Below are 21,084 nucleotides of genomic sequence, written 5' to 3'. Positions count from 1 at the left end.
GTTCCTGTGGCACCTACACCAATTGAAGTGGAAGCTTATGATATTGATCATGAAACTTCGGATCAAGTCACTACCGAACCTCGTAGGATGACAAGGATGCGTACTACTTCAGAGTGGTATGTAATCCTGTCTTGGAAGTCATGTTGCTGGACAACAATGAACCTACGAGCTATGGAGAAGCGATGGTGGGCCCGGATTCCGATAAATGGCTCGAGGCCATAAAATCCGAGAACAGATCCATGGACTTTGGTGGACTTGCCCGATGATCGGCAAGCCATTGAGATAAATGGATCTTTTAAGAAGAAGACGGACGTGGATGGTAATGTCACCATCTATGAAGCTCGACTTGTGGCAAAGTGTTTTCCGACAAGTTCAAGGAGTTGACTACGATGAGATTTTCTCACTCGTAGCGATGCTTAAAGTCCGTCGGAATCATGTTAGCATTAGCTGCATTTATGAAATCTGGCAGATGGATGTCAAGACAAGTTTCCTTACCAGTTTTTGTAAGGAAAGGTTGTATGTGATACAATCAGAAAAGTTTTGTCAATCCTAAGGATGCTAAAAGGTATGCTAGCTCCAGCGATCCTTCTAAGGACTGGAGTAAGCATCTCGGAGTTGGAATGTACACTTTGATAAGATGATCAAAGATTTTGGGTTTGTACAAAGTTTATGAGAAACTTGTATTTCCAAAGAAGTGAGTGGGAGCACTATAGAATTTCTGATGAGTATATGTTGTTGACATATTGTTGATCAGAAATGACGTAGAATTTCTGGAAAGCATATAGGGTTATTTTGAAAGTGTTTTTCAATGAAAGCCTGGATTAAGCTACTTGAACATTGAGCATCAAGATCTACAAGGATAGATCAAAATGCTTAATAATACTTTCAAATGAGCACATACCTTGACATGATCTTGAAGGTGTTCAAGATGGACCAGTCAAAGAAGGAGTTCTTGCCTGAGTTGTAAGGTACGAAGTTAAGACTTAAAGCTCGACCACGGCAGAATAGAGAGAAAGGACGAAGGTCGTCCCCTATGCTTAAGACGTAGGCTCTTCAGTATGCTATGCTGTGTACCGCACCTGAAGTGTGCCTTGCCATGAGTCAGTCAAGGGGTACAAGAGTGATCCAAGAATGGCTCACAGGACAGCGGTCAAAGTTATCCTTAGTAACTAGTGGACTAAGGAATTTTCTCGATTATGGAGGTGGTAAAAGAGTTCGTCGTAAAGGTTACGACGATGCAAGCTTGACACCTATCCGGATAGCTCTGAGTAGAGAGACCGGATACATATAATGGAGCAATAATTTAGAATAGCTCCAAGTAGAACAGTTGTTTGGAATAGCTCCAAATAGAGCGTGGTAGCTGCATCTAGGAGATGACATAGAGATTTGTAAAGCACACACGAATCTTAAAGGTTCAGACCTGTTGACTAAAACCTCTCTCACAAGCAACATGATCAAACATAAAACTCATTGAGTGTTAATCACATAGTGATGTGAACTAGACTACCGACTCTAGTAAACTCTTGGGTATTAGTCACATGGCGATGTGACCTGTGAGTGTTAATCACATGGCGATGTGAACTAGATTATTGACTCTAGTGCAAGTGGGAGACTGTTGGAAATATGCCCTAGAGGCAATAATAAAAGTATTATTATTATATTTCCTTGTTCATGATAATTGTCTTTTATTCATGCTATGACTGTATTATCCGGAAATCGTAATACACGTGTGAATACATAGACCACAATATGTCCCTAGTGAGCCTCTAGTTGACTAGCTCGTTGTGATCAACAGATAGTCATGGTTTCCTGGCTATGGACATTGGATGTCGTTGATAACGGGATCACATCATTAGGAGAATGATGTGATGGACAAGACCCAATCCTAAGACTAGCACAAAAGATCGTGTAGTTCATTTTCTAGAGCTTTGCCAATGTCAAGTATCTCTTCCTTTGACCATGAGATCGTGTAACTCCTGGATACCGTAGGAGTGCTTTGGGTGTATCAAACGTCACAACGTAACTGGGTGACTATAAAGGTGCACTACAGGTATCTCCGAAAGTACCTATTGTTTTATGCGGATCGAGACTGGGATTTGTCACTCCGTGTAAACGGAGAGGTATCTCTGGGCCCACTCGGTAGGACATCATCATATGCGCAATGTGACCAAGGAGTTGATCACGGGATGATGTGTTACGGAACGAGTAAAGTGACTTGCCGGTAACGAGATTGAACAAGGTATTGGATACCGACGATCGAGTCTCGGGCAAGTAAAATACCGATAGACAAAGGGAATTGAATACGGGATTGATTAAGTCCTTGACATCGTGGTTCATCCGATGAGATCATCGTGGAACATGTGGGAGCCAACATGGGTATCCAGATCCCGCTGTTGGTTATTGACTGGAGAACGTCTCGGTCATGTCTGCATGTCTCCCGAACCCGTAGGGTCTACACACTTAAGGTTCGATGACGCTAGGGTTATAAAGGAAGCTTGTATGTGGTTACCGAATGTTGTTCGGAGTCCCGGATGAGATCCCGGACGTCACGAGGAGTTCCGGAATGGTCCGGAGGTAAAGATTTATATATAGGAAGTCCTGTTTCGGCCATCGGGACAAGTTTCGGGGTCATCGGTATTGTACCGGGACCACCGGAAGGGTCCCGGGGGCCCACCGGGTGGGGCCACCTGCCCCGGGGGGCCACATGGGCTGTAGGGGGTGCGCCTTGGCCTACATGGGCCAAGGGCACCAGCCCCAAGAGGCCCATGCGCCTAGGGAACCCTAGAGGGAAGAGTCCTCAAAGGGGAAGGCACCTCCGAGGTGCCTTGGGGAGGTTGGACTCCTTCCCCCCCCCTCTTGGCCGCCGCACCAGATGCCATCTGGAGGCTGGCCGCCGCCCCTTGGGGTGGGAAACCCTAAAGGGGGCGCAGCCCTCCCCTTCCCCTATATATATTGAGGCATGGGGCTGCCCATAACACATGATTTGATCTCTCGTTGGTGCAGCCCTGCCCCTCTCCCTCCTCCTCTTCTCCCATGGTGCTTGGCGAAGCCCTGCGGGATTGCCACGCTCCTCCACCACCACCACGCCGTTGTGCTGCTGCTGGATGGAGTCTTCCTCAACCTCTCCCTCTCTCCTTGCTGGATCAAGGCGTGGGAGACGTCACCGGGCTGTACGTGTGTTGAACGCGGAGGTGCCGTCCGTTCGGCACTTGATCATCGGTGATCTGAATCACGACGAGTACGACTCCATCAACCCCGTTCACTTGAACGCTTCCGCTTAGCGATCTACAAGGGTATGTAGATGCACTCTCTTTCTACTCGTTGCTGGTCTCTCCATAGATAGATCTTGGTGATACGCGTAGGAAAATTTTGAATTTCTGCTACGTTCCCCAACAGCTCATTATTAGACCATTTGCTCGTTCCACTTGACCGTTGGTTTGAGGGTGATAGACTAAAGCGTAGTCGAGCTTGATGCCCATATTTTTGCACCATGACTTAACCTCGTCGGCCGTGAAGTTCGTGTCGTTGTCGGTGATGATGCTGTGGGGGACTCCGTAATGGTGTACCACCCCGGATATAAAGTCTATCACTGGTCCGGACTCTGCCGTTTTGACCGGTTTGGCCTCTATCCATTTGGTGAATTTATCCACCATGACCAATAGGTACCTTTGCTTGTGGGTTCCCCCTTTAAGGGGTCCAACTATATCAAGCCCCCAGACCGCGAACGGCCAGGTAATGGGTATATTTTTGAGGGCGGTGGGCGGCATATGGCTCTGATTAGCAAAGAGCTGACAACCGACGCATCTCTAGACTAAGTCCTGGCCATCTGCCCGGGCCGTCGGCCAATAAAATCCTGTACGGAATGCCTTTCCTACAAGGGCCCGGGCTGCTGCGTGGTGTCCGCCTAGTCCGGCATGAATTTCAGCCAGGAGGTTTCGCCCTTCCTCTTCGGAGATACACCTTTGAAGGACTCCGGTTGTACTTTTCCTATAAAGTTCTCCCTCGTGGACCTTGTAGGCTTTCGATCGCCGGACTATGCAGCGGGCCTCATTTTGGTCTTCGGGAAGTTCCTGTCTAAGCAGATAGGCGAGGAATTGTTCCGTCCACGGGGCAATTACTGCCATTAGGTCGTGGGCTGAAGGTGTTATGTCATCGGCTGAATCGCCGGTTGGCGCGGTTGTTTCCGGTTTGTCATTTCCGGATTCCCCTTCCCATAGTACGGATGGCTTGAAGAGCCGTTCCAGGAAGATATTTGGAGGGACAGCGTCACGTTTTGCGCCGATGCGTGCCAGTACGTCGGCTGCTTGGTTATTTTCTCGGGCTACGTGATGGAATTCAAGTCCTTCGAACCGAGCCGACATTTTTAGGACAGCGTTGCGATATGCTACCATTTTCGGATCCTTGGCGTCAAAGTCTCCATTTATTTGGGATATTGCAAGGTTTGAATCCCCACGCACCTCTAGGTGTTGAATGCCCATGGAGATTGCCATCCGGAGACCATGTAGGAGGGCCTCGTATTCGGCTGCATTGTTGGAGTCCGTGTACATTATTTGAAGTGCGTATTGGACTGTGTCCCCGGTTGGGGACGTCAAGACGACTCCAGCCCCCAGTCCGGCCAACATTTTGGAGCCGTCGAAGTGCATAGTCCAATTGGAGTATGCGCCGTACTCTTTAGGGAGTTCGGCTTTTGTCCATTCGGCGACGAAGTCAGCCAAAACTTGTGACTTTATAGCTCGCCGAGGTTTGTAAGTTATATCGAATGGTAGGAGTTCAATGGCCCATTTTCCAATCATGCCCGTTGCGTCGCGGTTATTTATGATGTCATTGAGTGGTACTTCGGAGGCCACTGTTATCGAACACTCCTGAAAGTAGTGTCGGAGCTTCCGAGATGCCATGAACACCGCGTACGCTATCTTCTGATAGTGTGGGTAACGGGACTTGCAGGGAGTTAACACAGTGGATACATAATACACTGGTTTTTGAAGAGGGAATTTATGCCCTTCTGTCTCTCGTTCGACGACGAGTACCGCGCTTACAACTTGATGCGTTGCTGCGATGTATAGCAACATTGGTTCGCCCAGATTGGGCGCAGCCAAGACCGGATTTGTTGCCAATATGGCTTTTATTTCTTCGAGTCTGGCAGTGGCAGCATCCGTCCACTCGAAGTGTTCGGTGCGCCTGAGGAGGCGATAGAGGGGCAATGCCTTTTCTCCTAGACGGGAGATAAAGCGGCTTAAAGCTGCCACGCATCCTGTTAATTTTTGTATTTGTTTGAGGACCTTTGGGATATCCAACTGTGACAGAGCTCGGATTTTAGCCGGGTTTGCTTCAATTCCTCTACCGGATACAATGAAGCCCAGCAGCTTTCCGGCTGGTACGCCGAAAACGCATTTTTCCGGATTCAGCTTGATATCATATGCTCTGAGGTTGTCGAATGTGAGCCTCAAATCGTCTACTAGAGTTTCGACGTGTTTTGTTTTGACGACTACGTCGTCTACGTATGCCTCGACTGTTTTGCCGATCTGGGTAGCCAGACATGTTTGAATCATGCGCTGATATGTTGCGCCGGCATTTTTAAGTCCGAAGGGCATCGTGTTGAAGCAGAATGGTCCGTATGGAGTGATGAATGCTGTTGCGGCTTGGTCTGCTTCTGCCATCTTGATTTGATGGTAACCAGAGTATGCGTCGAGGAAGCACAATGAATCGTGTCCTGCGGTAGCATCGATAATTTGGTCGATGCGGGGGAGGGGGAAGGGATCCTTTGGGCAAGCCTTATTGAGGTCTTTAAAATCGACGCATAGGCGCCAGGATTTGTCCTTCTTTGGTACCATTACCAGATTGGCTAGCCAATCCGGATGTTTGATATCTCTAATGAATCCGGCTTCCAATAGTTTGGCTAGCTCTTCTCCCATTGCCTGTCTTTTGGGTTCGGAAAATCATCGAAGAGCCTGTTTGACCGGCTTGAATCCTTTTAGGATGTTTAGGCTGTGTTCTGCCAATCTGCGTGGGATTCCGAGCATGTCCGAAGGATGCCAGGCGAAAATGTCCCAATTTTCCCGAAGGAATTCGTGTAGTGCAGCGTCTATCTCGGGGTTTAATTGTGCCCCAATGGAGGCCGTCTTTGTTGGGTCCGTTGGATGGACCTGGAATTTCACTATTTCATCTGCTGGTTTGAAGGAGGTGGACTTGGATCTTTTATCAAGTATCACATCGTCCCTGTTTACCGTGGAGCATAGCGCGGTGAGTTCTTCTGCCGCTAGGGCCTCGGATAGTGCCTCTAGGGCTAGTGCGGCTGTCTTGTTTTCGGCGCGGAGTGCTATGTCCGGATCACTAGCGAGAGTGATTATTCCGCCGGGCCCGGGCATTTTGAGCTTCATATACCCGTAATGGGGTACGGCTTGAAAAATTGTGAATGCCTCTCGTCCTAATATAGCGTGATATCCGCTGTTGAACGGGGCCACTTGGAACGTGACTTCTTCGGATCTGTAGTTGTCCGGCGAGCCGAACACCACATCGAGTGTGATTTTTCCGATGCAGCGCGCTTCCCGGCTAGGGATTATTCCTCTGAAGGTTGTGCTGCTTCGCTCAATACGGCTCCAATCGATTTCCATTTTTTGAAGGGTTTCCTCGTAGATGAGGTTTAGTCCGCTGCCGCCATCCATGAGGACCTTTGTAAGTCGAAAGCCGTCCACTATGGGACTAAGCACCAGTGCGGCTGGTGCTCGGGCTGTTCGGAATTTAGGTTCGTCGCTGGCGTTGAAGGTGATGGCTGTGTCGCTCCATGGATTTGCTGTTGCTACTTGGTAGACTTCGGCGAGGCCGCGGATTGTTCGTTTTCGCATATTGTTTGATGCGAAGGTCTCGAAGACTGTTGATACCGTACCGGTATTGTTGGAGTGGTTTTCCGGGGCTAGAAGCTCCTCGCCACTTTTGGCCACCTGCCGTAATATCCAACATGCTCGAAGGCTATATGTTGGGACGGCTCCCTTTGTACTATGAAGCTTACAGGGTCCATTGAGCCATCCCTCCAGTACGGTTTCGTGCCCTTTAAGGGGTTTTTGTTTTTTGGTTGTTGTATCTGGGGCCTGAGTATAATGCACCCTTTTGTTGCGGACTAGGGTTGTATTCGGGGCCGGATTGTCCCAAAACTGGTTTTCGGTTTTCCGGAAACTCTCCATCGCACAGTACTTTCGTACTATGGACGCCAGATCGGTGAAGCGTGTGATTTTATGACGGTCGATGGCGTTCAATATTCCCTTGTCCGTGCAATTATTGCAAAAGATTGAGATTGCATTTTCTTCTTGGCAGTCCTTTATCCTGTCCATAACCAGGAGGAATCTGGCCCAGTAGTGATGTACTGTTTCAGCGGGCTCTTGCCGTATTAGAGATAGATCGCATATGTCTGGGCGGGTGGGTGGAATAAAATCCGGATCCCTACCCGTCTTGGGGCTTAAAGGCCGTGAAGTTTCCAATTTTGGAAGCCTGGATTGCTGGACGTTGTCCAACGAGTCCGATCCGATGCCTGACTTTAAGTTCAGTGCTCGATCGTAGTCCGTTCCCCCGCGGAAATCCGGCGTGGGGGGTTCGGGTGCCCGGACATGTCTAGTTTTTAATACAGGAGGAAGGTCGCCGCATTGCTCCTCTACCACGGCGATGTGGTGGGTAACCTGGGGAGAGTTGATCTCTCTCGGATCGGTTTTAAGCCCAATCTGGTTGTAGTCCGTAGCGACTCCCAGGGCGGCGATGCGATCCAAGAGTTCGTTGACAGACGAGAGCTCTATCGGATCCAGCTGCTCGGCGAATTCCGAGCTGACGTGGAGATTGCTTTTGACGACTTGAGAAGTCATTGTCGAAGCACTGGCCGGACAGGAGGCCATAAGAAAACTGCCTAGCCGGATAGTTTGGCCGGCGGCCAAGGCCTTTTCGGCGAAAATACCGTCCTTGAAGACGGGTGGAGGCATCCTTCCTATCGGTGACGACACAGAGGAACTCTCAATGAAAGCACCAATGTCGGTGTCAAAACCGGCGGATCTCGGGTAGGGGGTCCCGAACTGTGCGTCTAGGCGGATGGTAACAGGAGACAAGGGACACGATGTTTAACCCAGGTTCGGACCCTCTCGATGGAGGTAAAACCCTACGTCCTGCTTGACTAATATTGATGATATGGGTAGTACAAGAGTGGATCTACCACGAGATCAAGGAGGCTAAACCCTAAAGCTAGCCTATGGTATGATTGTTGTAATGTATGTCGTGTCCTACGGACTAAAGCCCTCCGGTTTATATAGACACCGGAGGAGGCTAGGGTTACACAAAGTCGGTTACAATGGTAGGAGATCTACATATCCGTATTGCCAAGCTTGCCTTCCACACCAAGGAAAGTCCCATCCGGACACGGGACGGAGTCTTCAATCTTGTGTCTTCGTAGTCTTGGAGTCCGGCGGACGATGATAGTCCGGCTGTCCGGACACCCCCTAGTCCAGGACTCCCTCACATGCGATAATGTTAAAGGGCCCTTCTTGCAACATGCATTGCATATGGAACATTTTGATCTGGCTTGGAAGCAACATGTCAAGACTTTGTTCAAGGGGGTGGTGTGGGGGCTAAAGTTAATGATGATATTGGACATTTTTCCAGACTCAGAAGGGGTTACAACAATGGATCTATTCCAATGCTTTTCAATATTGTGGCTGATATGTTGGATGTCCTCATTGGTAGAGCCAAGGCAACGAGCAGGTAAGTAGGTTAGTCCTGCATCTAGTGGATGGGGGGGGTTATCCTACAATATGTTGATGACACAATCATCTACATGGAGCATGATATGGAAACAACCATAAATATGAAATTATTTGTGTGCCTGTTTGAACAACTGTTTGGCCTTAAGATTGATTTTCATAAAAGTGAACTTTTCTGCGTTGGCGTAAGTGCATCTAGTGCCACCCCTAGTTGGTTTTGAAGTATTGACGACAAACATGGTTAAGGGACTAATGTGTTTGTGAGAATTAATTGCAGGATAACATATGTAGTAGTCTCTCATTGATTCGGTTTACCTACTAGAGATGACCCCTAAAAATGTATGAAGACATTGAAGATAATGGTGGTTCGTGAAGACATTCACGTTGAAGATAATGACATGTGAAGACATTCACTTGAAGACTATGGAGTGCGAAGACATAGTTTCTTTCGTAGTTTCATTTTCTTCTTTCTGGAGTCATAGGAACCACCGTACTATTAAGTGGGGTCGAAGTGAACAAAGTCAGAAGACTGACGTGATGCTCAACCAAAATCCTATGTCTTCGAGTCAAGACAATCAGAGCAAACCTTATCCAGAGTTGGATGAGTCAGCTTTGCTTGTAGCCCAAACAAAGCTGCCGCGTGTGTTTGAAACCTGACCGTTGGACACGTGTCGGTTCCGTAGTGACCCAGGGTCATTTCGGACATATCACGTCGGGTTACCTCCTGGCTATAAATAGTCCACCCCCTACACCATAAATTGATGGCTGCTTAGAGTTAGTGCACTGCTTTTATCGTTTGAGAGCAACCCATCTCCGAAGCCTTTGAGGGAGAGATCCTTGCGAGGACAAAGCTCAAAACACCCAGAGCCAAAGAGTGTTAGGCATCACTGAAGTATTTTTGTCCGCATGACCTGAAGACTTGTTACACTTGAGGATTGTGCATCCTCCAGCCGGTTGGGCGTCACGTTCTGAGGATCCAAGAGTCATTGTGGATTGCCGGTGAACGGAGTCTGTGAAGGTTTGGAAGTCTACCTTGGAGACTTACCAGAGTGTTTGGGAGAGGACTGGGTGTCCTTAGCTCAAGGGGAATAAGGTGAAGACGTGGTCTTCTGAGTTCAATCTCAGCCTCCCTAACTAGACGTACAATTGACACAACAACTGGAACTGGTCTACTAAATCCTTGTCTTCACCAAGCAATTGGTTTTGAAAGGGCCAGTTGTCGACTAGAGGGGGGTGAATAGGCGATTTTTATGAAAGTCTTCAAAACATGAGAGTTCCGAAGACAAACAATATAAGCAACACTATTCGAATGCAGCGGAAGGTAGACTACACTAGACAAGCCATAGTCAAGTATTCAATGGAGTGAAAGCACGAAGACTAATAGCAGCTAGGCAGTAAAGATCAGTATGGAAGATAGTATGAAGCCAATCAGAACAGATAGTCACATAGTGAAGTCAAACAGATAATGGAAGCAGGCAATGACTTCACGAAGACAAACTGTAAGTAAAGAGAGGTAAGAGATAGAACCAGTGGCTTCAGAAGGACAGGGATTTGTTCGACCAGTTCCAATTGTTGTGACAATTGTACGTCTGGTTAGGGAGGCTGAGATTCAACTCAGAAGACCGCGTCTTCACCTTATTCCCCTTGAGCTAAGGACACTTAGTCCCCGCCCAATCACTCTGGTAAGTCTTCAAGGTATACTTCTGAACCTTCACAGACTTCGTTCATCGGCAATCCACAATGGCTCTTGGATGCGGCTGGAGGATTCACAGTCCTCAAGTGTAACAAGTCTTCAGATGACACGGACAGAAAGACTTCAGTGATGCCAAACACTCTTTGGGCTCTGGGTGGTTTGGGCTTTGTCCTCGCAAGGATTCTCTCTCGAAAGCTTCGGCGGTGGGTTGCTCTCAAATGACAAAAGCCGTGTACTAAATCTGAGCAGCCACCAATTTATGGTGTAGGGGGTGGGCTATTTATAGCCACTGGGCAACCCGACCGGATTTGTCTGAAATGACCCTGGGTCACTAAGGAACTGACACGTGTCGCAACGGTCAGATTTCAAACACACGTGGCAGCTTGACTTGGGCTACAAGTAAAGCTCACTTATCCGACACAGGATAAGATTTGCTCTCATTGTCTTCGCTCGAAGACATAGGATTTGGTTTGAGCATCACTTCAGTCACTCTGACTTTGTTCACTTGGACCCCACTTAACAATGCGGTTGTTCCTATGACAACAAAGAAGAAAAGGAAACAATGAAACAACTAAGTCTTCGCGCTCCATAGTCTTCACTCAATGTCTTCTCGTGTCATAGTCTTCAATGTGAATATCTTCACAGACCATCATTGTCTTCAATGTCTTCACACATTTTTAGGGGTCATCTCCGGCAGGTAAACCGAATCAAGGAGGGACTACTACTTGTGTTATCCTGCAATTCTCACAAACACATTAGTCCCTCAACCAGGTTTGTCGTCAATACTCCAAAACCAACTAGGGGTGGCACTAGATGCACTTACAGTCTCCCCCTTTTTAGTGATTGATGACAAACTGGTTGAAGTTTTCAACGGGGATAAAAGTATGTGAAATTGTAAGGATTAAGATATTGTCTTCATAGATGGCAAAAAGGCTCCCCCTGAAGATGTGCATATAATTGTTTTGTGTTGGAATGCAAATGCACATGGCAGGTTGTACTTGTGGAGATCTTCTTCACCATATGAAGACAATACATCATGCATGAACAGATACACAGGAATAATGACATGCATAATGAAAAATGGACGTCTACGGAATGATTTCATGCAGGATTTATCATCGCATATGCGGAATTTATCATCGCATCACACAGAATAGTAGAAAAAGTAGCAGACGACCATCAAGTTCAAGTGTTACAACTCAAAGAACCAAATGTAGCAAAACGAGAGTTGTAAGCACTAGGCAAAAAGTATATCAACCACCCATCAGGACCCGCTTGAATACTATCAACCTATGCTTCTCCCCCTTTTGTCAGTAAGGACCAAAAAGGTTTGAAGACATAGGCTCTACTCGTTCCCATGAGGAGTAGGTGAAGCAGCAGGGTCGTCGTTGAGGTTTGGTGGTGCAGAAGAACTTGGTGCAGTGTCAACACGCGCTGAGGTTGGAGGTGGTGAGGTAGCATCATCTGCATCATCCAAGACTCTGGCATTCATAGTTGCTGTGGAGGAGGAGTACTCTGAGTCTTCAAGAGATGGGGTTCGATGTAAGACAGCATTCCTAGGAGGAGTAGAGTCGAACTTGAATCTCTCAGTGAAGCCATCATCTTGAAGATCAGCTTCAGCATTTAGCAATGTCAGACTCTTCCAAGACCTCCGACAGGTTTCATGGGTGACAAAGACATTCTTGGTGGCAAGATTGTGAATGCGATTGACATCCACCAAGAGGCTTTGCATTTGACGCTTCATCCAGTAGTGATGCTTGTCATGCTTTTGATGCAAGGCCACGAGAAGCTCTCGGTCATTGAGCACACAAGAGTGCTTCCGAGGCCTTGGAGCAATGGTGCTTTCAGTGGCTTCAGTGCGTGCACGGCGAGTGTTGCCGGCCAGTGGATAAACACGAGAAGCAACCTGAATACCTTCAACATGCTGGGAAAAGATCTGACGATCTATATTGTGAAGATATAGTGCTTCCTTGGCAGGCTCTGGGTAAATGGCTTCAATGGACATATCAACCTCTGGTAAAAATATGAGATGGTTACGAGCAGAGGGCTGATAGTCAATGGCAGAGTGGAGCTTGATCAGACGCATGATCCAAGGAGCATAGAACTTCAGACCAAAAATGTCAGACCCTGATGCAGCAAACTGGTGAATGAAGAAATCTTGAGTATTGAAGCTTTTGCCATTTAGAATGTAGAAGACCAATGTCTTCATTGCACCTTCAAGCTTTGCTGAGGAGGAATGCCCTTTGATGGGCCATAGAGTTCGCCTAATGATATGATAGATAGTGTGGGGCAGATACTCTAGGTCTTCAACAAAGAATTCCTTGGGATACTCGGCATCCTGGGGCAGTGGCTTCATCATACTAAGCATCTAGCTCATGTTGGGCTCTGGCTTCTGAAAGATGCTCTCCAATGCATCGCGATGAAGCTGACAACAAGGTTCATATAATTCGCCTGGAGTGGAGAGGCCAGTAAGCTCAATGAGATCAAAGGCTTTGGCTTCATGATGAACGTTGCCCGTCATCCACTCAAGGACCCATGTCGTTGTATCCCTGTTGTAGCCGCGAATGTGGAGGGTTGCATAGAATTGCAGGAGAAGCTCTTCATTCCAATGTTCCTTGTCAGTGACAAACTGCAGAAGGCCAGCATCATGAAAGCAGTCTAGGGCTTCTTCTAGGCAGGGGAGACCAGCAATGGCTTCAGCGTCCAGATGCATATGAGGAAATATGCGCTCCTGATTGTATAGAATACAGTAGTAGTAGCTGTGCTGCTGATAGCTCCAGAACCGATCTGATGATATTCTTGGCTTGGAATATGGGTTCTTGCTAGTATCGAAGAAGGTGTTGTGTGCAATGAAGCCGTTGATATTGAATGAGCCTGGTGCCGATGCAGTTCCTGGGAACCTTGGCAGCCTTGGTTTTGGCTTCTGAACCTGAGGCCTGTGCTCCACATGATAGTCAAACTGAGGTCCAGGAGCAGGCGGAGGAACCAGAATTGGCCATCTGACAGGAACAAGCTCGCCTTGGTAAAATTCATGCTCAATGGTGTGGGGCCTTGGTGGTGGAACAAGAGCAGTGGCATCAACAGAGGCGTCAAGCTGCACATTCGTTGTAGGAGCAATAGTGGCTTCAAGCACATTGTTCACTGCAGGCGCCACATTGTCTTCAGCCATGATAATGTCATTGGCTTCAGAGGTGTTGTTGGTGGGCGCCTCAGGATTCTTAACCTCCACTTGAGGAGCTGGAGGGTCGGGCACAGATACGTTCTCCTCGAGAACAACTTCTTTGGTGGTAGGGGGAGTAGCAACATGCTCTTCTTCTTGTCTTTCTTTGGATGATGCAGCCGGATTGTCTCCAGCAACATTTGCTTCAGACGAGGGAACCATCATAGAAGGATTGTCTTCAGGGAACACTTGACGTGCCACTGAGCTGGACTGGTTTGAGTCTTCTTCTGTGATGGTGGTCATGGAGACCGAGGGCTTGAGACCTTTGCGAAGCCGTTGAAAAACGGGCGACGCCTTTGGCGAGGGTGTGGTCTCCATGTAATTATCATCATTCACCAATGGACTTGTGGCTTGCGCTGGTGGAGGACGGGGTGTACTTGGTGAATCTTGACTTGGGGTTGCTGGTTGTGGGTGATCAGCCCACGAGGCATCTTGAGATATTGGCGTCAAAGGATGACCAATACTGATGAGCTCGTTGTTCGTGAGAACAGCCGATGATACCGTCGGGCGCTCAATCTGAGGAAGAACTACACCATCTTCTACATTGTTGTGAGGACCAATGTCTGCAGTCGCGATGGGGTCAACGACTGGAACTTCTTGAGCTTTAGGAGCCTCTGTGGAAGCAGACTCATGAATGATCAACCGACGCTCTTGATTGTTAGGGTCAGGGTGTGCGAAAGCAATGGGTTCAACTATAAGGGGCTCTGTGGGAGCAGCCCGATCTCTCTTCTTGGTTTTTTTTCTTTTGGGGGGTGGTGCATCATCAGTGGTGCGCTTAATTTTGTGCTTTCTCGCTTCGGCTTTAGCTGCCTTGGTTTTTTGCTGATCTAAAGCCACTGTGGAGACCTTAGGCTTCGAGCCTGTCATGCTGGCTGGGAAGACAATGTGAGGTTCTTCCCGCCGTGGAGCTTCAGTCTGGGCCACAATGTGCTTCTTCTTGTGCTTGGCAGCCATCTTAGGGTCAATACCAGGACGCCCAAGAGCCTTGTGCTTTTCAGCTTCGTTGTACGCCTGAACACACTTGGCACCAAGAGTTTTCAGCATCTGAGAATCCAACTAGATCAAACTCTGAGCCCTTTGGATACCATAATCCTAGTGTTGGGGTGTAAGCCAAATATCGAAGAATTCGCTTCACAGCTAAGTGATGCAATTCCTTTGGTGCCGCTTGGAATCGGGCACACATGCAAACACTAAGAATTATATCTGGCCTAGATGCACATAAGTAAAGCAAAGAACCAATCATGGAACGATACACCTTTTGATCGAACTCTTTACCATTGTCGTCAGGACCCAGATGACTTTTGGTTGGCATTGGCGTTGTGTATCCTTTGCGGTCTTGCATTCCAAACTTCTTCAGGCAATCTTTGAGGTATTTTTCCTGAGATATGAAGATGCCATTGCGTTGTTGACGGATTTGGAGACCCAGAAAGAACTTCAGCTCTCCCATCATGGACATTTGATATTGCTCTTGCATCATGTGACCAAATTCATCACTGTATTTCTTGTTGGTGCAGCCGAAGATAATGTCATCCACATAGATTTGGCACACAAATAGTTCACCATCATATGTCTTCGTGAAGAGTGTAGGATCTAGTGAACCAGGTTTGAAGCCTTTGCTCTTCAGGAACTCTTTAAGCGTGTCATACCAAGCACGAGGGGCTTGTTTGAGGCCATACAGTGCCTTGTTGAGCTTGTATACCATATCAGGATGTTTTGGATCTTCAAAGCCTGGAGGTTGTGCGACATATACTTCTTCTTCTATCTTTCCATTGAGAAAAGCACTTTTCACATCCATTTGATACAGAAGAATGTTGTGATGATTTGCATAGGCTAGCAGTATGCGAATGGCTTCAAGTCTTGCCACCGGAGCAAATGTTTCATCGAAGTCAATTCCTTCCACTTGAGTGTAACCTTGCACAACGAGACGAGCCTTGTTTCTGACCACTTGGCCATGCTCATCTTGCTTGGTGCGATATATCCATTTGGTGCCAATGATATTGTGCTTCCGAGGATCAGGACGCTTGACCAATTCCCACACATTATTCAGCTCAAACTGTTGAAGCTCTTCTTGCATAGACTAAATCCATTCAGGTTCCATGAAGGCTTCATCAACTTTCTTGGGTTTAGAGATTGAGACAAATGCAAAATGCCCACAGAAGTTGGTAAGCTGTGTTGCTCTTTGAGTTGCTTTTGAACGAGTGAGTGGACCAGGTGCATTCAAGCTGTCAATTATTTTCTCAATCTGAACTTCATTTGCAACACGAGGATGAGTAGGACGAAGATTTTGCTCTTGCTGATCAATGTCATCATTTGGGGGATTATCTTCAGGCCGAGCATTGTCTTCAGGTTGATTAGGTGCAGAAATGACAAGTTCCTCTTCAGATTGATTCTCAAAGGGTATGATATCTCCAATTCTCATCTGCTTGATAGATTCACTTGGAGGTGTTTCATCTAGCACATTTGGCAGGTGCTCTCTTTGCGAGCCGTTAGTCTCATCGAACCGCACATCCACAGTCTCAACCACTTTATAGTGAAACAGGTTGAAGACTCTGTAGGAGTGCGAATCCTTTCCATAACCAAGCATAAAACCTTCATGTGCTTTCGGTGCAAATTTTGAAGTGTGATGTGGATCCTTGATCCAGCACCTAGCACCAAATACTCTGAAGTAGCTTACATTTGGCTTCTTACCAGTTAGGAGCTCATAGGATGTTTTCTTCAGAAGCTTGTGAAGATAAACTCGGTTGATGATGTGGCAAGCAGTGTCAATGGCTTCAGGCCAAAACTTCCGTGGACTCTTGTACTCATCAAGCATCGTTCGGGCCATCTCAATGAGAGTCTGTTCTTGCGCTCGGCGATGCCATTCTGGTGAGGTGTATAAGGAGCAGAGAACTCATGTGTGATACCAAGTGTATCTAGATAGAGGTCGAGGCCAGTGTTCTTGAACTCAGTGCCGTTGTCGCTTTTGATGTGCTTGATCTTGACGCCATAGTTCGTCATGGCACGATTGGCAAAGCGTCTGAAGACATCCTACACTTCAGTCTTGTAGAGGATTATATGTACCCAAGCATATCTAGAGTAATCATCAACAATTACGAAGCCATAGAGGCAAGCAGTAACATTGAGAGTAGAGTAGTGAGTAGGTCCGAATAGATCCATGTGAAGCAGCTCTAAGGGTTGAGAGGTAGTCATGATTGTCTTCAGGGATGCTTGGCCCTAGTCATCTTTCCAGCTTCGCAGGCGCCACATAGATGGTCCTTCTTGAACTTGACGCCTTCGATGCCCACGACATGCTTCTTCTTTGCGAGAGTGTAAAAGTTCTTCATGCCAGCATGCCCAAGCCTTCGATGCCAGAGCCAACATTTTGAAGCCTTTGCTAGAAGACATACGGCCATCTGTGGTCCTGCTGAGAAATCTACCATATATAGATCATCTTTTCGATACCCTTCAAAGACTAGAGACTTGTCATATTCCATTAGTACAAGGCATCGATATTTTCCAAATAGCACAATCATGTTTAAGTCACAAAGCATTGAGACAGACATTAAGTTGAAACCAAGGGATTTAACAAGCATCACTTTATCCATGTGCTGATCCCTTGATATTGCAACTCTGCCTATACCCAATACCTTGCTTTTACCAGTGTCAGCAAATGTGATGTTACTTTTGTCTAATGGATGTAGCATTGAATCCATCAGAAGACTTCGATCGCCCGTCATGTGGTTAGTGCATCCACTGTCCATAATCCATTCTGAAGTACGAGGTGTCGTAGCCTATAGTGCAGTTTGGGGGATAGGCTTCACCAAGCTAGTTGTGAAGCATAAACATTTGACAAACAAGTGGAACATGAAAATTCAGATCTTGGTTAGGATAGATAGGGTGAGTATCAAGGAATCCTGGAACGAAGTACATAGTAAGACCATTTGGGCATTTTATCTTGTGCCCCACAAGATGTTTAAGGTCCCCATCATTAGTTTTGGACGCCTTTGATTTCCGGTTGGAGACCTTTCCCTGCAAAGAGAGTTAATTTTTCTTAACCACCCACATTTTCAGGGGTGGCTTAGAAGCAATGAGTCTAAGTGCAGCATCTGAGAATTTTGGCTTTGGAGCCCTAGTAAATAGTCTTGCAGGAGGTGTATAATACTCATAGGAATAAGCAAAAAAATTCTTTGTTCTATGAACATAGCGGTTTGAGGAAACACGCTCATATTCATGGGTCTGAGTATGATTTTCCTGCAAAACATTGACGTTAGGGTGACTCAGATGAGTCCTCGGTCTGTATGAAGCTTTTGGACCATATGAAGCCTTTGGTATGGCATTTGTCTTCTTCACAGGTGGTGTCATCATGACATTCACTGGAAGATTCTCAAGACAACTTTTGGGAACCCATATCTTCTTCAAAGGTGGCCCATTCCTGTAGTTAGTACCAATATACCTGGCAAACACTTCACCATTCTAATTCTTAAACAGTTTATAGTTTGCATCAAAGGATTCATCAATGATAATGGGGTTAGCACAAGTGAAACCAGATAGGGTGGATGGATCAGCTGGAGGTTCCTTTGCAGAAACCCATGTGGTTTTGGGGTACTGCTCAGGCTTCCAGTACGACCCATCAGCATTCATTTTCCTCTCGAACCCAACACCGTCTTTCCTAGGGTTTCGGTTCAGAATCTGCTTTTTGAGGACATCACACATTGTCTGATGCCCTTTGAGACTTTTGTACATCCCTGTCTCAAGCAGTGTCTTCAACCTGGAATTATCATCAGTAATAGTAGTGGTATCCTCGGCGGAGGGGTTAGTTACCACATCAGCAGTTGAAGATATTGCAATAGTGGCAGCAGTAGAACATCCAGCAACAGAAGCAGCTTTATCACGCTCAATACATTTTAGGCATGGTGGTTCAAATCCTTCCTGAGCGGGACTGATCTATTGGGCGCGAAGTGACTCATTTTCCTTTTGAACATCTTCATGATCCAATCTCAAGTTCCTGCTTCCTTTGAAGATAATCATAGGAAAGCTTTTCATGAGAAGTTGTGAGCGATTCATGTCGACCTTCAAGTTCCTGGTACTTAATATGAAGATTTTTTATGTCAACAATTAAGGACTGAGACTTGGTCATTTCCACATCCAACAGGTCATCACTTTTGTCTAACAGTTTTTGAGTATGTTCCATAGCTTTCTGTTGTTTAGTTGCAATTTTAGCAAGTGTTTTGTAACTAGGTTTGGATTCACCATCAGAGTCATCTTCACTTGATGTTTGAAAGTAAGCATCGCATGATTTTACCTTGGCACCACGTGCCATGAAGCAGTAGGTGGGAGGCGAGTCGTCCTTGTCATTATCATCAACGTTGGTGATGGAGCCATTGTCTTCGATGTTGAAGATGGACTTCGCGACGTAGGCAGTAGCTAGGGCCAGACTCGCAACACCCGAGTCAGACTCCCCCTCAGACTCCACTTCCGCCTCCTCTGAAGTTGACTCCTCCTCAGAATCCATTTCCTCGCCAACGAAAGCACGGGCCTTACCAGATGAGCTCTTCTTGTGTGATGAAGATCTGGAAGAAGACTTGGAAGAAGACTTTGAGGATTTCTTCTTCTTCTTCTTGTCATCAGTCTCTTCTTCTTCTTCTTCTCATTGTCCCATTGTGGACACTCAGAGATGTAGTGACCAGGTTTCTTGCACTTGTGACAGGTTCCCTTCTTGTGATCATAGGCAGAAGCTTCATCATTCCTTGAGCTGGATCGTGAGGACTTTCTGAAGCCTTTCTTCTTGGTGAATTTCTAGAACTTCTTCACAAGCATAGCAAGCTCCTTTCCAATGTCTTCAGGATCACCAGAACTGCAGTCGGATTCTTCTTCACATGAGGAAGCAGCAGTCTTTTCCTTCAAAGCTTGAGTTCGGCCATAGTTGGGGCCATAGATATCTCGTTCCTCAGATAGCTGGTACTCATGTGTGTTGAGCCTCTCAAGTATGTCAGACGGATCGAGAGTCTTGAAATCATGACGTTCTTGTATCATCTGGGCTAAGGTGTCAAATGAGCTGTCAAGAGATCTCAGTAGTGTCTTCACTATCTCATGCTTCATGATCTCAGTGGCGCTGAGTGCTTGGAGCTCATTTGTGATATCAGTGAGGCGGTCAAATGTGAGCTGGACATTCTCGTTGTCGTGTCTATTGAAGCGGTTGAAGAGGTTGCGGAGAGTACTGATACGTTGATCTCGTTGAGTTGAGACGCCTTCATTGACCTTGGAGAGCCAGTCCCAGACTAGCTTCGACATTTCCAGAGCACTCACACGGCCATACTGTCCTTTGGTAAGGTGACCACAGATGATGTTCTTGGTAGTAGAGTCCAGTTGAATGAACTTCTTGACATCAGCAGGGGTGACGCCTTCACCAGTCTTGGGAACGCCATTCTTGAAGACATACCATAGATCGACATCAATGGCTTCAAGATGCATGCGCATCCTATTCTTCCAGTAGGGATATTCAGTGCCATCGAAGATGGGGCACACAACAGAGACTTTGATTATCCCTGCAGTCGACATAGCTAAACTCCAGGTGGTTAAACCGAATCACACAGAACAAGGGAGTACCTTGCTCTGATACCAATTGAAAGGGCCAGTTATCGACTAGAGGGGGGGGGGTGAATAGGCGATTTTTATAAAAGTCTTCAAAACATGAGAGTTTCGAAGACAAACAATATAAGCAACACTATTCGAATGAAGCGGAAGGTAGACTATGATAGACAAGCCATAGTCAAGTATTCAATGGAGTGAAAGCACGAAGACTAATAGCAGCTAGGCAGTAAAGATCAGTATGGAAGATAGTATGAAGCCAATCAGAATAAATAGTCACATAGTGAAGTCAAACAGATAATGCAAGCAGGCAATGACTTCAAGAAGACAAACTGTAAGTAAAGAGAGGTAAGAGATAGAACCAGTGGCTTCAGAAGGACAGGGATTTGTTCGACCAGTTCCAGTTGCTGTGACAATTGTATGTCTGGTTAGGGAGGCTGAGATTCAACTCAGAAGACCACATCTTCACCTTATTCCCCTTGAGCTAAGGACACTTAGTTCCCGCCCAGTCACTCTGGTAAGTCTTCAAGGTAGACTTCCGAACCTTCACAGACTTCGTTCACCGGCAATCCACAATGGCTCTTGGATGCTCAGAACGTGACGCCTAACCGGCTGGAGGATTCACAGTCCTCAAGTGTAACAAGTCTTCAGATCACGCGGACAGAAAGACTTCAGTGATGCCAAACACTCTTTAGGCTCTGGGTGGTTTGGGCTTTGTCCTCGCAAGGATTCTCTCTCGAAAGCTTCGGCGGTGGGTTGCTCTCAAACGACAAAAGCCGTGTACTAACTCTGAGCAGCCACCAATTTATGGTGTAGGGGTGGGCTATTTATAGCCACTAGGCAACCCGACCGGATTTGTTCGAAATGACTCT

The sequence above is a fragment of the Triticum dicoccoides genome, chromosome 5B (assembly GCF_002162155.2).
Source record: "Triticum dicoccoides isolate Atlit2015 ecotype Zavitan chromosome 5B, WEW_v2.0, whole genome shotgun sequence".
NCBI lineage: Eukaryota > Viridiplantae > Streptophyta > Magnoliopsida > Poales > Poaceae > Triticum > Triticum dicoccoides.
Note: the sequence above shows the minus strand (reverse complement) of the source record.